Raw genomic sequence first — 17,782 nt, 5'->3', positions numbered from 1 at the left:
AACACACACACACACACAACTGAACTGGACGTCAAACCTCTTTGATATGAAACTATCTGCTTACCGTTTTGAAAGGTTGCTATAGCAGCAGCTGTCTCCCTGGTCATAACAAGATAAGGTTGAGTTCTGGCAAACCGCGCCTGACCGAGCCACACCTGCAGAGTTAGTTGTGGCCACAGCAACTTGACTCCCAGACTCCAGCTGCCCCGGATGACCTTTCCTACTGGCATCGAACTGGACTCAACGTTTTGACCCTTCAGCGCACACTGGCACGACGACGCTCAGCCCTCCATTGTGCTATTGTTTAAGGCGGCACGGCTGGGCGGCGTGTAAAATGGGAGTGTAAGACTGATCCCTTCCTGTATCCCTCCCTCGAGTCCCACAGGGGTCAATAACGAGCCCTTTTCAGAACCAGGCAGCACCAAAAATAGCGCCCTATCACTGCTCAATCAATGCAAAACAATGCAGTTAGAGTGCAACGGCAAGAGCAGTGCTAATCATTTGCATGGAGCACCTGCACAAAGAGGGAACGTTATCGGGCAGATCAAAGACTCCAGGGAGTGTAGATCCACTAAGTCTGCTCACAGGAATGTGCGCAAAGGCCATGAGGGAAAGTCAAGAGCGGGTCAGCTTTACTAATCTCCGAAAAGGTCACTCACACTTACAGCACAGTCATAATGTGAGGTTACACACTCTTTCACAACTTGTTGTAGTTACACACAGTCATGTCTGTGTCATGTTTCCGTCCCCTGTCACTGCTGCTCTGTTCAGGGCGTGTTCCTGCCTTGCACCCAATGATTCCGGGTGGGCTCCAGACCCACCGCGACCCTGACCAAGACGGAGCAGTTACAGAAGGTGGATGAATTACTATGTTCCCAGATCCCTACGTTCACATTTCTATTGATCGTGCAGCAGCACCACCACCATTTAAGGCGGAAGGGAAAATCTGAACGTAAAGTGGCAATAAATAAACCAAATTAATTCTCATAGACACCAGTTTAAGGTGGAAGTGGAAATGGGAATAAGATACAGACAAATATTAAAGCCAAATTAGTTCTAATTGCCACAGTCCAAAAACACGCTGGTAGGTGGATTAGTGTCTCAAAAGTGTCCGTAGGTGTGAGTGTGTGAGTGAATGTGTGAGTGTGTGTTGCCCTGTGAAGGACTGGCACCCCCTCCAGGGTGTATTCCCGCCTTGCGCACAATGATTCCAGGTAGGCTCTGGACCCACCGCGACCCTGAACTGGATATGGGTTACAGACAATGGATGGATGGATAGTTCTAATTGTTACCAATTTAAGGTTAAATTTAAGAATCTGAAGACGACAAACAATTTCAGTCTCTTATTTAATGTAGGAGGAACAATTTTAACGCTAAATAAGACGACAAAAACAATATGGTCCTACACTATGCTTTAGGATCATAATAAATGCCATATTTGAAATCAACATCAGGCGGGACGATACGGGCAAAATTTATATCACGATATATTTCTTAATTTCGATCGATATGATATAATCCCGATATTGATACGAACAACATAAAATCCACTTTAAAACCACTATGAACAAACAGGAAACATGACATCACCATCAAACGTATGGCTTTGTCAATATTAATATTTTAAAAGCCCTGCAACGACCAGATGCTGTAAACAGTGCATTGTTATTGAAACCTTTTATATTGTGATATATATCGATATTGAACTATTGTCCAGCCCTAGCTCAAATCTGGCCTTTTAAAGAGGAACGTTTTTAAATTTCGGAAGAATTAAACCAAACACATTCTGAGAGTCACCAATTTGAATGTGAAAAGTACCGAGAAGTGGACAAATTTAAAACCGAATTTCGAAATTAGAATAAAAATTGAGAAAGTAATTTCTGCTTTGGAACGAAGCCCAGTTTAAAGCACACTTTACTGTGGCAAGGTAACTGAACATGAAACGAAGACCGTTTAACGTAGAAGAGAAAAATAGAATAAAAGCCAACTTAAATATGCATTAGATTACTTTCTGATCATTAAATTAAACTCACTCAATGTTTAACGAGTGTACAGACAATCTGAGGATACCGTGTCCTCTTCAACTCTAAGACTTCCTCTTGATTATGCAACCAGTAAAGACTTTGCCAGAGGGCAGTGCTTCATGAAACAAGAAAACCAACTCGTCCACGGCCTTTGGCCATTCCTTTGTTTGGAAAAATGTGACACGGTGCTTACACTAATGTCACTTTGTGCGACACAGTGGTCGAGTCTTTTTCCGTTTCTCTCGGAGACGGCGAGCGGTTATGAGAAGGATCTGAAGTTCGAGAATAAATCCAGAACTATATCAGCCTCCGTGCCCAAGAGGCTGAGTGGCTTACGGTTCGGCAGGAAGCACGCTTTCTCCCCTTGCGTTTGACTGACCTCCAAGTGCCAGAGGTCCCTCGCCTTCATTCCTTTGATTCTCCGTGTGGACAGTATCAGGGAAGTGCATAAACCTGTCGGCCTGCTGTAAGATCTGGTTCAGCAGAGGACGGAGGAGAATGAAACCTCTGTTCTGTTCCTGAGACGCCGGAGCAAAACAAACCATTCGAGGCCAGTGAGACGGAATCAAAGCACTGCCGGGGACAGATGGTCAGGACAGATACAAACCACAGAGTAAATAAATGAAACAGATCTTAAATATACGATATCAGTATAAAATATAAATATCCGTAGCCGCTTAATCCTGATCAGAGTCGGGTGGTGCCCAGAACCTGTCCAGGAAAACACAGGAAATAAGAACGGTAGAAGTACATTATTGGCCACGGACATAGGGTTGTGTGATATATCGGTTTTGTATCGTCATTGTGATGTCATAATCAGTGTGGACGATGCGGACCTATATACTGTGAAACATAAAAAAAGATGTCTAACTGTGTAAACGCACTGCTCTGAAGCTGCGGTGCTAAACGGCAAAGACCCCACATGCTTTTTAATTAAACAGTTGTATACGGCTTAATTTACAACTATTTTGCTGTTTGACACAGAAATGAAAGTTCGTAGCGTTCTCATTCTCCACGACAAGGAGATAACATCTGCCCAGTATCCGTTATTTTACTGCATCCTTGAATACACTTTGTTGCTGGTTGTTGAGTGCAGAGCAGTGGATAGCTGCTTTTATTTGCTTATATTTGCTTATATTTTATCACTCCTTTATGGTGATGTGATACTGTAGCTCCTGTATCTCCTCTAGACACCACCTTCGAAATGTACAGATGAGCCCCTTGTTTAGGCTCCGAAACATGCTCCAGCACGGATTTATGTGGAAAATCCTGGCCTTTTTAATATCGCAGAAAGGTACAGCAGTGGTGTCTGTGTTCCCTAAAGATTCATTACATCCCCTTTTTCTAGAAGAGGTGAATATTTGTAAAAGAACACTGTAAAATAAAACAACGTAATAAAAGTCTCAATTACTATACAATATTGTACAACTCTCTTCCCCCTGCAGTTTTTTCTGTCACTGCCCTCTGCCCAAGCTTCCAGGACACACCCAGAATAATAACCACGTCTAAAACTGATAAGTTCTTTGAAAAAAGAGAAGATACATTTAATGAAAATGGATGTGTCCATATCATAAGCCCCACCCACTTTACCTCTACTGATTGCATCTAGAATATTTGGTTTGATCCTTGACATCAATAACACAAGACTTTAAACGTGTGTGTGCGCGCGTGTGTGTGTGTGTGTTCTCATCCACATTCTGCACCTCCTTCTGGCCAGACCCCCTTTAAATTTGCCTTTGTGTTTCTGCCTGGTGGCACACTTTGTATTCAGCACATGGTGTTACTCCGAGTCTGGGCACGTAGAGGGAACACATGCACTCACTCTCTTACACACACACACCTAGAGAATTCAAGCTTTACAAGTGATTCATAATCAAATATACATCTTCAAGAAAGCAAACAAATAGAGAGGGAGAGCGAGAGACAGAGCGAGAGCGAGAGACAGAGCGAGAGACAGAGCGAGAGAGAGAGAGAGAGAGAGAGAGCGAGAGAGAGAGAGAGAGAGAGAGAGAGAGAGACAGAGCGAGAGCGCGAGAGAGACAGAGCGAGAGAGAGACAGAGCGAGAGAGAGACAGAGCGAGAGAGAGACAGAGCGCAAGAGAGACAGAGTCCTTCTTTATGTTATTTCACTCACTGTAAATATGAGTATAATCTCAGTCAAAAAATAAGCCTAAATTTGCTGAACTGAGTCACTGAACTGGAGCAGCTGCACATGAGCCAAAAGGTCACCTCGCACAATGCACAACTGTAGGCTAGAAATGGTTCAGTGCCCCTTCTCCTTCTGTGGAAGGTGTGTGTCGTGCAGAACTAATCATCCAGCGTCTTTACCTGACTTCAGGTCCTCACTCTGTCCAAAGAGAAACACGGATCTCCAAAACTGTACCTTTAGAGGAGAAGGAGAACCCTTCTTAACTTCAGTGAGGGTCAATGTAAACAATTATATTCCAATTCTGGATTCATTTTTATTGGTTCATTCATCATTAAATGATCATACAACGTGACGGCTGCTGTGTTTGAATGACGTAGTGAACTAAAAATACAAGAAAATGGAGATACTTTTTTGGACAGCAAAGGTATGGTAAGCTCTTGAAGCTAAACACACACACACACACACACACAGGTGACTGTGGGAGGCAGAGGAATGAAGACGAACAGCATGCTGTCCCTTTTTTAAGATCATTAGAGCAAAGTGCAGGGCCCATTACGCAGTTAGAGTGAAAACAGTGGACCGCCGCAGCGACCGAGAGAGAGTGTGAAGACCACAGTGTGGTAAACGATAGATGATATTAGTGCATATTTACTCACAAGTGTGCGTATGACATCATTATTTAGAAACCACTGGACATATTCTTCCTCATTTCCACAAGTGAACACAGTTCTGGGTCGTAATGCAACGTCTGTGACCTACTTTGATCAAAACACCACAAGGATCAAACCCAACAGCAGTCTTCTTCCCCTGTCTAACTAGCACTGCACAGAACGCCTGCTTTCAGCCCCTGTTCCTTTAAATGATAATGAGCCGCTCGCTGTTCACCCCGACCCCGAGCGCACAGCAGTGAGGAGCGAGGAGCAGAAGCTCTGTTTTTTAGCCGTTTTTGCTCTGTTCTCTTACCTCTTAGTTTTTATTCAGTGCTTTTATTCCTCAGCGCTCATTGTGTCTGTTTTGATCTGATAAACGCTAGCACAGTGCTGTGATTGGAGAGACTCAGATGAGGGGGCGGGGCAATCCTCAAAGTCTCTGTACTCTGGGTAAGAAGAGTACAAAATAATATTTTTTCAGAAAAACATTTCTCAGACTTAATCAGCTTTTAATTTTTCCCCATAAGCTTTAGACTATGTCTGTGAGGATTGGACAGAAAGTGTAGAAACGATGAGGCGGCTTTAATGTTATGGCTGATCAGGGTGGATATGAGTGCAGATAATCACTGCACGTCCAGAACCAGGAGAGGCCTGAACTGGACTAATATGCCCTGGTTAAACACATAACAATGGCGATAAATCCTTTGATCAGGGACGCACCAAATATTCAGGAACGGAAAATATCAGTTAATTGAAAAGACAGAGTAATTTATACAAAATACTTATGTTTTCAAAGCTGTCGTTCCTTTTTTCTAGTTCCCGGCCATAGACGAGAGTCAGAGTGAAACTTTACTCCTCAGCTTCAGGTCAAGTTTCAACTGCTCCCGGGTAATACCCACTTTAACTTGTTATTTTTCGACAGCGAGTCACACCAGAACACACTGAAGTTCTCTCTGCGTGGGTTTCCTCCGGGTGACTGTCTGTGAGGAGTGTGGTGTGTTCTCTCTGTGTCTGCGTGGGTTTCCTCCGGGTGACTGTCTGTGAGGAGTGTGGTGTGTTCTCTCTGTGTCTGTGTGGGTCTACTCCCATGCTCCAAAACACACCTTGGTAGGTGGATTGGTGACTCAAAAGTGTCCATAGGTGTGAGTGTGAGAGTGAATGTGTGTGTGTGTTGCCCTGTGAAGGACTGGCGCCCCCTCCAGGGTGTATTCCCGCCTTGAGCCCAATGATTCCAGGTAGACTCCGGAACCACCGCGACCCTGAACTGGATAAGGGTTACAGACAATGAATTTATATAATGACTTGAATATGACATAGAAGTCCATTTCGTTTTGAAAACCAAGACAAAGTATATTTAGTCTTATTTAATTTATGCAGTGGTGAAAAAGTAGTAAAAAAATGAATTATTGAGAAAAACCTATAAATTTAAAAAGCTATAAATTTAAATATTGCTGCATCCCTCCATTGATCAATGTGTTTTTGATAGAATTACTGCACCACACACACACACACACACACCCTACTGATGAATATCAATAGTATGAGGCTTGGAGGGAGCTGGCTGGAATCCCAGGAACAGCCTCATCTGAGGATAAACTTATGAAATAGATATGGAAGGAGTGCCAGAGGAACTGACATGTAAAACAATGGCAGAGTCATCAGATCTAGCTCCGCAAACAATGTTTACAGTATTTCCACACACTCCTGCCCGCCATGACCCCAGCTTTACATCTTAACAACAGCAGGAGAACAAACCAAAAGGCCTCAGTCAATCAAATATATCTCTAATGACACCGCCTTCATATCCGCCTTCAAATCAAAGTGCGTGTTACGGAAAACACTTTACACAGAGATATATCGCTATGGAAACTAATCCTGCACACCTAATCCGCCCTTGGTCGGGTTTAGTCCGAGATTATGGGTCATAAACAGTCAGGGCCCCCTTCAGGCCAGTCTGTGAACTCCTTTAAATTAATACGGCTCCTGCACTACAGTACTAGACTAGTGTTAGACTAGACTCAAGTGTGAGGAACTTGAGGCCACTTCCTTCAAACATTTGATTCCAAAAAAAGCAGTATGCAGATTACTACCTACAGAAGATCCGCTTTCACAAAGCCCCAGAGTTCACGGCTGCTTCTCCATCCACTGTAAAGACCAAGACTAGTGAAAAACACAAGAACAAGGTTCCTCTTAAATAAAAATAGCGCTAATCAACCAAGAACGCAACTATAAGCATCAGACGCATGTCTCAGACACGACTTTAGAAACACAGAGATGTGGTTGTTCACACTGTAGGACACAATATAAACTGCACAGTGGCAATACACAGTTATATTCAACATTAAGAAGCTTAAATCAAGTCTCTCGCTCAATAAACCTCATATTCAAGTGTGTGGACTTGGGCATGATGTTAGCATGATGCTAATAGGTGGGATACTGCTTATTAGCTACTGTATGTTATCCTCGTAGCTCCAGCGCTCAGCTAAAGCTAAATTTCTTCAAACGTTAAACCGGCCGCATGTAGAACGAAGGGATTACAACTGTAAAATACATTATAAAATACATAAACAAACAAACAGAGCGGTTTATCTGTTATAAAGAATGCTATCAAAATTAAAGTGCTAACATGCTAATGTCTAAGTTCTGTTAAGTTCTGAGGGAAGATTACATTTTATTTATATTAAAATATGTATTAAATATCATGAATAACTCTCATACACTTCCTCCTCCCTCTGTTTCTCGCTGCTACACATTTATATCCCTCCCAAGACACAAGGAAGTACTAGCATCAACTTTATTTTTGTGATTACAATTTATTATTTTTTTTTAACCAATACACACTTTTATTTTATATTTAAATATCTATTATTAAAAAAACCCGTCTTTAGAAGGATCGCTATAAATAATTATATTCACTCATTCATTCATTATCTGTAACCCTTATCCAGTTCAGGGTCGCGGTGGGTCCAGAGCCTACCTGGAATCATTGGCTGCAAGGCGGGAATACTCCCTGGAGGGGGCGCCAGTCCTTCACAGGGCTAGATAATTATATTTATATACAATTATTTCTATATAAGATAGAAGTATATCGTACGATTAATTGGTTACATTTTTAAATCGATTGAGCCCTAGTTAAAAATACAAGCAGCTTTCATTCATTCATTCATTCATCTTCTGTAAATGCTTCATCTTGGGTCCGGAGCCTGACACAGGGCATAAGTTACACACACCCACTCTCTCACATCAGCAGCAGGTTTGTCTCGTACGGTCCCACGGTGCCAGAGCACAATCAAGTCAAAGCGGCCTGAGAGGAGTGTGTGATGATTTAAGAAAGTCCAAATTAGACTCTCCACACCCAAGAAAAAGCTCGTCCAAGCTGTAATTTTGTAGGTGCGCTGGTCACACAAGATCAGTCTGTTCAGAACAGAGCTCTCCCCACACACACACACACGTCAGAAGGCATTTCACAGTTTAGCTTCTGCACTCACATACAGCCTGATCAGCCATAACATTAAAACCACCCGTGTTTCTACACTCTCTGTCCATTCTCTCAGCTCCCCCGACCTCACGGGAGCACTTTGTCATTCTACAGTTACAGACTCTAGTCTGTATGTTGCTCTGCATACTTTATTACCAGTTATTCACTGGTCAGGACCCCCACAGAGCAGGTGTGATGTGGTGGTGGATCATTCTCAACGCTGCAGTGACACTGACGTGGTGGTGGTGTGTTAGTGTGTGTTGTGCTGGTGTAGAGTGGATCAGACACAGCAGTGCTGCTGGAGTTTTTAAACCCTGTGTCCACTCTCTGTCCACTCTGTGAGACACTCCTCCCTCGTTGGTCCACCTTGTAGATGTAGAGTCAGAGACGGTAGCTCATCTGTCGCTGCACAGTGTGTGTCGGTCGTCCTCTAGTCCTTCGTCATTGACACAGGACGCTGTCTGTGAGCAACTGCGAAGTGCTCGCGAAGAAAGCCCTCACAGTACCAAGGCTTTGTTACAGTCCAGACCCGGCCTCTGTCCAGTTCCTCAGAGAAAGTCCAGCCTGTACTGGCCTTGTTTAAATCTCCGGAGACCGGAGCTAATGGGGTCTGTGTGCAGGCTCAGGGCCAGCTTCATTTCCTGTGGATAGTGTCCCCAAAGTGATTCCCGTTACCCACAATGCACTCGGCTCTGTTCTCCCCAGTGCTGCGGTCAGCAGCGAGGCTCAAACGTGACTTGGCCTCAGTGGCATGAGGCAGAACAATAAATAAACGGGGTCAGAACAAGATGCACCAGCGTTAAAGGCTCATAAACGCGATCAGGAGGCGGCCCTTTTCCCACTGAGAGCCCAGTGAAGTGGGTCAAAGGGCAGCATCACCTCCAGGATTCAAACACACTGTTCTCAGCTCCATGAACTACAGCCAGAGCTATATCCACTAGGAATGGGCAGCATAAGGGTAGCACTGCATAGCGCCGTCCTTTAAAATGTGGACGGTATCTCAAAAAGAGCACTGCATTTCAAAATTATGAATTCTGTGTTTGGCCAAATTAAGTACAAGGTCCAAGAGTTCATTTAATGTGCAAATGAGTGGGGAATAAAGACAGAAACAATTTATGAACAGAAACAACAGAGAGAGAGAGAGAGAGAGAGAAACAGTAACAGAGAGAAAGAGACAGAGAGAGAAACAGTAAGAGAGAGAGAGAAAGCACACAGAGAAAGAGAGAGAAAGCACACAGAGAAAGAGAGAGAGAGAGAGAGAGAGAGAGAGAGAGAGAGAGAAACAGAGAGAGGAAGCACACAGAGAGAGAGAGAGAGAAAGAGAGAGAAAGCACACAGAGAGAGAGAGAGAGAGAGAGAGAGAGAGAAACAGAGAGAGGAAGCACACAGAGAGAGAGAGAGAGAAAGAGAGAGAAAGCACAGCGAGAGAGAGAGAGAGACAGTAACAGAGAGAGAAAGAGAGAGAGACAGTAACAGAGTGAGAGAAAACAGAGAGAGAGAGAGAAAGAGAGAGAGAGAGAAAACAGAGAAAAAACAGAGAGAAAGAGAGAGAGAAAACAGAGAGAGAAAGAGAGAGAAAACAGAGAGAAAGAGAGAGAGAAAACGAGATGAAAGAAAGAAGGAAAGATGAATTAAAAACATTGAGAGTAAACCACTTTCACAATCACCAGAAGAATGCAGGGAATCATGACTTTACAGCAGACCCACCCATGTTAGCTCAGTCACTAATGTACACACACACACTAACACACTCTAACACCCGCGTGTTGTTATTTAAAGAAGCTGGAGCGGCTGGCTGTATCTCTACCTGTCTGTGTCTGAACAGGAGACAGTTGTCTTACTTTTTAAACACAACAGGTCCCTCGCTCCAAATTAAACCAACTCAGTCAAGTTACAGGGCCCCAGAGTGTGAGAAGGGTGAGAAAGACACTCAAAGACTCGTCAAAAACAAGTTTCCGTTCATTTCTGAACCTTATCTGTGGCACTACAACAGCAAACAACAAATATTTACAGATCACCACCTCATTTCCCTGTTCCCAGTGATGTGTCACAGGCCTATAGGCTATAAAGAGCTCTCCATCTCCCCTCGCACGAGCCTCCACGTACTAACGTCACACGCGAAGAGGATGTGTGCTGAGTCCTATGGCCTCCTCTACTACAATAAACACTGCAGTGCACTACAGATAAGGTTTAGGAACCAGTTTAGTTTAGTTCAGTAACCCATAGTCAAAGCAACCCCTCGAAACTTTACAATAAATGGTGCAATAGAAAGGTTCCAAAAGTGCATCAGTTCAGTTCAGCTGGACCACCAGAAAAAGAGAGAGACAACACAGAGAGAGAGAGAGAGAGAGAGAGAGAAAACAGAGAGAGAGAGAGAGAAAACAGAGAGAGAGAGAGAGAGAAAGAGAAAACAGAGAGAGAGAAAAATAGAGAGGGCTATCATTAATGTGGGCATCAAACGTACCTTCTATTATTTTTCATGCAACATTTAATGTGCCCTCCCTAATAAAGGACAGAAGGCCTTTCCTCAGAGCTTTAATTTCACAGACAGAAAATAAATGTAATTCTGGTCATTTATAAACACCCTGCTGTGTGTCGTTTTATGATGCTAACTTGTGGATAACCTTCACACAATATTGAGAATTACAGACCACAAACGGACATTTTGTGAATCAATTTCACCAACTCAAGACAAAGAATCTGTTCAGAACGATTCAAATACCGCTTTATAGCAATGGCCACTGTGTTAAATATACTATTTTTGTCTATTATAATATTTATAAACAGACTTATTGGTATTTTTAATAGTTTATGAGAAATGACTTCAATATTAGTAAATTTGAATAGAAATATTTACGTTAAATCGATAAAAAAAAATATAAGTGTTGTGTGCGTCGCCATATGGCGCCCCCTCGAGGGTGTGTTTCAGCCTTGCGTCCTGTGATTCCAGGTAGGCTCCGGACCCACCGCGACCCTGAACAGGATAAGGGTTACAATGAATGAATGACTAAATAAGAAAATAAACAAAGTTGTCTTCTACTATTGTAACATCAATCTCAGTATGAAAAATGTTAAACGTTTGAAGAAATACACACTTGTGAAACTGCACAATCCACAAGGTCCTTCATGCTGAGTAAGCAATGCATCTCCAAAACATTTCTGAAATTGTTCTGACGCCTTAGAGCCTCGTGTGTTAAATTCCAGGTTAAACTCATTAATAATGAATCATTTCTCCTCATATTACACTGTACTGAAAAACACAGCAGCCCCACAACTTCTCCCTTCTACTGTGGTTCACACACTTTGTGTCTAGTGTTAACTTAAACACAAAATATTTAAACTCCACCTACAGAAGCAGTGTGTTTAGGTTAATATTAGACACAAATAGGTTTCGGAGTTTCAGTGACGCACACATTGGCGCAGACTAATCCACCTCAAATCCAGCTTTTAAAATAATAATTCAGAAAGCATCTCTGCCTTTGCTGTTTATTTATACATCTCCTAACACTGTGATACACAACCAACTGGCAGAGTGCAGTTTTTCACCAGGAGGCAGACACTTCTTACTGCATTCGTTTTTAGGGAAACAAAAGTATTCTGTTTGATTACAGATTGTTTTTAGAGAGAGAGAGAGAGAGAGAGAGAGAGAGAGAGAGAGAGAGAGAGAGAAGAGAGACAGAGAGAGAGAGAGAGAGAGAGAGAGAGAGAGAGAGAGAGAAAATGGAGAGGGCTGTCATTGATGTGGGCCCAAAATGGTATCAAACGTACCATCTATAATTAATCATGCAACATTTAATGTGACCTGCCTAATAAAGGACAGAAGAGTGCAGAGTGCAGTTTTTCACCAGGAGGCAGATTGTTTTTAGAGAGAGAAAGAGAGAGAGAAAGAACAGAGAGAGAGAAAGAAAGAGAGAAAGAACAGAGAGAGAGAAAGAAAGAGAGAAAGAACAGAGAGAGAAAGAGAGAGGGAAAGAACAGAGAGAGAGAAAGAACAGAGAGCGAGAAAGAGAGAGAGAAAGAACAGAGAGAGAGAAAGAGAGAGAGAAATAGAGAGAGAACAGAGAGAGAGAAAGAGAGAGAAAGAACAGAGAGAGAGAAAGAACAGAGAGAGAGAGAAAGAACAGAGAGAGAGAGAAAGAACAGAGAGAGAGAGAAATGGAGAGGGCTGTCATTGACATGGGCCCAAAATGGCATCAAATGTACCTTCTATAATTTTTCATGCAACATTTAATGTGCCCTGCCTAATAAAGGACAGAAGTCCTTTCCTCAGAGTGCACTCTGTTTTTAGGGTAAGATTCAGAAATTAGGGTGGTCATTATCAGTAAATTAAAAACAATCCATTAAAATGAATGGTCTGGATTATAGGTCATTTCTAATAGGTTTTATACATCAGTTGCAATAAGAAACAGAGCAAACTTATATGAATTTTAAAATCAGGCACATTTTAAATTATTCATTCATTCATTATCTGTAACCCTTATCCAGCTCAGGGTCATGGTGGGTCCAGAGCCTACCTGGAATCATTGGGCGCAAGGTGGGAATACACCCTGGAGGGGGCGCCAGTCCTTCACAGGGCAACACACACACACCATTTCAAATTATAAAAATGTAAATATATATAAAAAAGCATATTTATTATTGTTATTTTACATATGAAATGTGCATGTCATGTTTAAAGGAGCAGTCAGTCAGTTTTAACACATAAGCACACACTATTTATAAAGAATTATTACGTGTTGTGTTCTCTAAATAACGCAGCTCCCACGAGACGAGATGCTGTGTGTTCCCTGAATAAACCAGTCTCTGATCAACAGAGTGGATCCCCCACTGTTTAATTGAGAGAACGACTGATAGCACGTTTCATTTCCCAAAATGTGTTCACTGTAATATTTTCACTTAAAAAACAACTGAAATCAACACGATGTTTTAATCAGACGTGCCCAAACATTTGCATACAGCACTGCCTGCTCATTAGCATCAGACACACAGACGGTATTGAGCCATCGCTGAGTTACAGTGGAATAATGTGGTTTTCCTGTAGTTAAGTCTAATGTGATATCGCAGCCCACACAGGAAACAGAAAAACAAAACCACAAGTTACACTGACCACAGTCTGGTTTACAGTGAGAATAGCAGGCAAATTATCAGATAGCTCAAGCATTTCAAACCCAAAATACAAGAGAAGTGCACATCTAGCCGCTGTATTTTCATCACCGTTCCATATAAGACACGTGCAGTTCGCTGCAGGTTCTTGAGAGTAAATAAACCCCTGCAGACGCCTGGTTCCATTCACCACCACTGTAAAAATACGAGCCTGTCAGTTCATTTAAGATCAACCACTGCACATGAAAAAAAAAAAAACAGGAATGAATGTGTTTACATCTCAATCAGGGAACAGGGAAGAATCTGTGAAGAACAGTGGTGATGAGCTCGTATGAGGCACGGGTCACGTTTCAGAGACGCTGGAATGCAAATGAAGACCAGCAGCTGTGAGCACACGCGCTCACTGGAGGGAAACTGCGTGGAATCATTAAGGAAAAGCCAAACAATTTCCCTAAATGAGAAAATAAAGTGTTAGTGATGTGGGGTGTTGAGTAGCACTCCTGTACTGAGCAGATCCTCAATGTTAGTGAGTGAGTGAGTGAGTGAATGAACCATGAATGAGTGGATGACAGTGTGTACAGAAGTGAATCAGTGAGTGAGTGAGTATATATGTATGCAGGAGAGTGAGTGAGTGAATGAGTATGTATGTGAGGGAATGTGTGAGTATGAGAATTCAGGAGTATGTGAGTGAGTGAATACAAGAATGAATCAGTGTGACAGTGAGTGAGTGAGTACGCTGATGAATGAGTGAGTAAATGAGTGAATGACTGTGTTAGTATGGGAGACTATCAGTGAATGAGTAGGTATATATGTATGCAAAAGAGTGAGTGAGTGCATAAGAATGTGAGCATGTGTGTATGTGAGCGAATGTGTGAGTACATGAAGTGAATGAATGAATGAATGAATAGATGAATGAATGCATGAGTATTAGAATATGGGAGAATGTGCATGAGTAAATGAAAAACTGAGTGAGTGAGTATGAGTATGCTAGTGAATAAGCGAGTGAGTGTATGCAAGTGAATGAGCGAGTGAGAGTATGCGAATGATAGAGAGAGTATGCTAGTGGAAGAGCGAGTGAGCGAGTGAGAGTGTGCTAGTGAATGAGCGAGTGACAGTGTGCTAGTGAATGAGCGAGTGAGCGAGAGCGAGTGTGCTAGTGAATGAGCGAGTGAGAGTATGCGAGTGAGCAAGTGAGTGTATGCTAGTGAATGAGCGAGTGAAAGTGCTAGTGAAAGAGCGAGTGATAGAGTGAGAGTGTGCTAGTGAATGAGCGAGTGAGAGTATGCTAGTGGAAGATCGAGTGAGCGAGTGAGAGTGTGCTAGTGAATGAGCGAGTGACAGTGTGCTAGTGAATGAGCGAGTGAGCGAGAGCGAGTGTGCTAGTGAAAGAGCGAGTGATAGAGTGAGAGTGTGCTAGTGAAAGAGCAAGTGAGAGTATGCGAGTGAATCAGTAAGTGTGCGAGTGAGGGAGTACATATACACTCACTCCAGAGAACACATCTCCACTGCTGTAGAGTCCATTGGCGGCGAGCTTTACACCACTGCATTTGTTGATGTAAGGCTCGGACACAGCTGCTTGGCCGTGGAAAACCCACTGAAGCCCTCCACACACTGCTCTAGAGTGAATCTGAAGGCCACATGAAGTTTGGAGATTTGCAAAATAGTCTGTGACCTCTGAGCTCTATGCCCCTCAGCATTCACTCACTCCCTGCTGCCATTGTACATGACCTACCACTTTGTGGCCGAGTTGCTGTCGTTCCCAGTCACTTCCCCTTTGTTATAACAGCACTGACGGTGGACTGTGGACTATTTAGCAGCAAGTATTTTCACGACTGGACTTGAGGCATCCTACTACAGTACCATGTGGGAATTCAGAGCTCCTGAGAGCGACCCATTCTTTTACAGTGTTTGATGTTTGTAGAAGCCGTCTGCACGTCTAGGTGCTTGGTTGCTGAACTTTTTAACCTTCATTCGTATTTTGACATTACTTTTGACATTATATCTGCCTTAAATCTTCAGCCCAGACCTGACTCAGCACTGAAGGCATGTAGTTACAAAAGGGAAGTAGATGACTTGGTCAAAGCAGATTACATCTAAAATAATTAGGCTGATATGTTGCAAACCAATATCTAATCTAATGTGTGAAAGAGGGCAGCCTCAAAACAACAGGATTACCTGAGATAAAACAAGCATACACCCTAAGAAAGTCAAGCAGATTCTGTGAGAATACAATATACTCATGGACTCCACTTCTCCTCTATTTCTGTTTGTCTTTAGAGTGATATACAGAAGCAGTGTGTTTGCTCTGCTTCATTCCTGGGCTTTTAATAGGGTTCTGCTGAATGTCTTAAACCTTCAGTGAAACCCAGATCAGATGCAGAAGGAGCAGCACATGAATCTACATGTACACTTTGCTGCTGGAACTCAGGGTCTCAGTGGAGAGAGCCATAAGCAGTCAACACCACAGACAAATCCACAAAAACAACAAGTCTACACATCAAAGCCACTTCTCCGTGCCGTGCAGTACACAACAAAACATAACACCATCACTTCAACGGCCTGGAGCAACAACGCGCCTCCAACAACAAACAACACACTCAGGATCAAAAACTACCACCTGGGACACACACAACAACCCCAAAGCTGAGCCCAAACATCGGAGAGGAGACACTTTACCATGTTCCAAGTCTTGAATCTGCTGTGTGTGTTCGTGCGCGTCTCTGCGAGGCGGAGAAGATCCAGCGCAGCTCCACAAACACTCCCCAAACTTCACCAAAACTACTCAGTCTTCCTCTTCCGGAGAGGAGCACGGAGAAAGGCGCCCTCTTTCATTGCCCACCCGCTTTCGGGAAGGACACGCCCTCCTGTGTTCTGATTGGTTAGTGATGTCCTGCCTTCTGTGCTGGGATTGGTCAGTCATCTCTTATCAAAAAGGGCTTTTTTTTAAGGGAGCTATAGTGGGACTCTGTTTGTTGGTGTTGTTTACAACTGTTTACAGCAGGCTTTCCATCACAGACACAAAGAACTGTTCACAGACTTCACTCAAATCCTGTTACTCCATCTGTTGGTCTGTATACATTGGTAGCCCCCTTTTACCTTGTTCATCAAACGTCAGGACCCCCACAGGACTGCTGGTGTGTTGTGCTGGTGCGAGTGGATCAGACACAGCAGTGATGCTGAAGTTTTAAAATCCACTGGACTGAGCTACTGTCTTTGACTTTACATCTACAAGGTGGACCAACGAGGGAGGAGTGTCTCAGAGTGGACAGAGAGTGGACACGGGTTTAAAAACTCCAGCAGCACTGCTGTGTCTGATCCACTCTACACCAGCACAACACACACTAACACACCACCACCACGTCAGTGTCACTGCAGCGCTGAGGATGATCCACCACCACATCACACCTGCTCTGTGGACCGTGCAGTTTTCATTCATTTGTTGTTAATCATTAATTTTGTTGAACTAAAGAGTCCTGGGCGTACAGAGTAAGTATCTATTAAGTAAGCCATAAAATAAAATAAGTACTGAATAAGTAAAGGGTATGACACTAGAAATATGTGGCTATTACTGTGTATCTTACAACTATTTAAAAAATAAGGAAGAAAAGCAAAGGAGAAGCACACATTTCATCATTAGTCAGCTATGTACATATGATGAAAAAATATCTCCTAAGTATCTGATGATGATTACTGTGGTAAATCACTTCCTGAACCTAATGAGCACAAAACACCAGGAAACTCGGCTAGTGACTGTAATGAAAGTAGTCGACCGTGTCCTTCCCTGTAGGTGCACTGTAAATGATGTTAAAGGATCTATAATTACTTTCAGAAACACAGTGAAATCAAAATAGTAGCTGCATTCCTTATTTATAAAAACAGACAGTAAAAGTCACTTGCATAAACTCTCATAGTTTTAGTTCAATTTTGTAATCTATAACAACGCAAGTGGTAAATTAACACTGTTGGTGTAATAATGTATCAGTATTCCTCCTATTTCAGGCCATCTCCTAATTCCGGCCACTGCCGTATATGGTGCAGTTCCGCTCTCTCTCTCTTCACCAATCACATTGGGTAAAACAATAAAACATAAGATCAAGTCTTAGCAGGGCATTTAAACATCAGTTTTGCAAGAAATCACACATCTAAACAATGTTTAAGTATCTCTAACAGTGTTGTAATTATTTGTGTGCAAAACTGCATGTGGAACACAACACATTTCCATTTCGCGACAGATATTTCCCTCAGTGTAAAAGTTAGCTTAGCGGTTAGCTTCCTTTTCTCTGAGGGGAAAATCTACCGCCATTTTACATTGTAGTCCTTACATGTAGAGTACGGATACCAACACAGGACAAACGTAATCTCAGTGTGAACCTCTCAA

At 42.8% G+C, this 17,782-nt stretch overlaps 1 protein-coding gene across 2 annotated transcripts in view; it reads right to left on the bottom strand.

The window, feature by feature from the left end:
• Positions 1-16,201, bottom strand: part of itprid2 (ITPR interacting domain containing 2) — a 70,000-nt gene extending 53,799 nt beyond the window's left edge. For both annotated transcript variants that reach the window (XM_066686194.1, XM_066686196.1), the window contains exon 1: positions 16,081-16,201. The gene's annotated coding sequence lies outside the window, so the exon portion shown is untranslated. The remainder of the gene's footprint in view (positions 1-16,080) is intronic.
• Positions 16,202-17,782: the final 1,581 nt, after the last annotated feature.

The sequence above is a fragment of the Hoplias malabaricus genome, chromosome 12, assembly GCF_029633855.1.
Source record: "Hoplias malabaricus isolate fHopMal1 chromosome 12, fHopMal1.hap1, whole genome shotgun sequence".
In the NCBI taxonomy this organism is placed as follows: Eukaryota; Metazoa; Chordata; class Actinopteri; order Characiformes; family Erythrinidae; genus Hoplias; species Hoplias malabaricus.
Note: the sequence above shows the minus strand (reverse complement) of the source record. Positions and strands in the feature narration are given on the sequence as shown.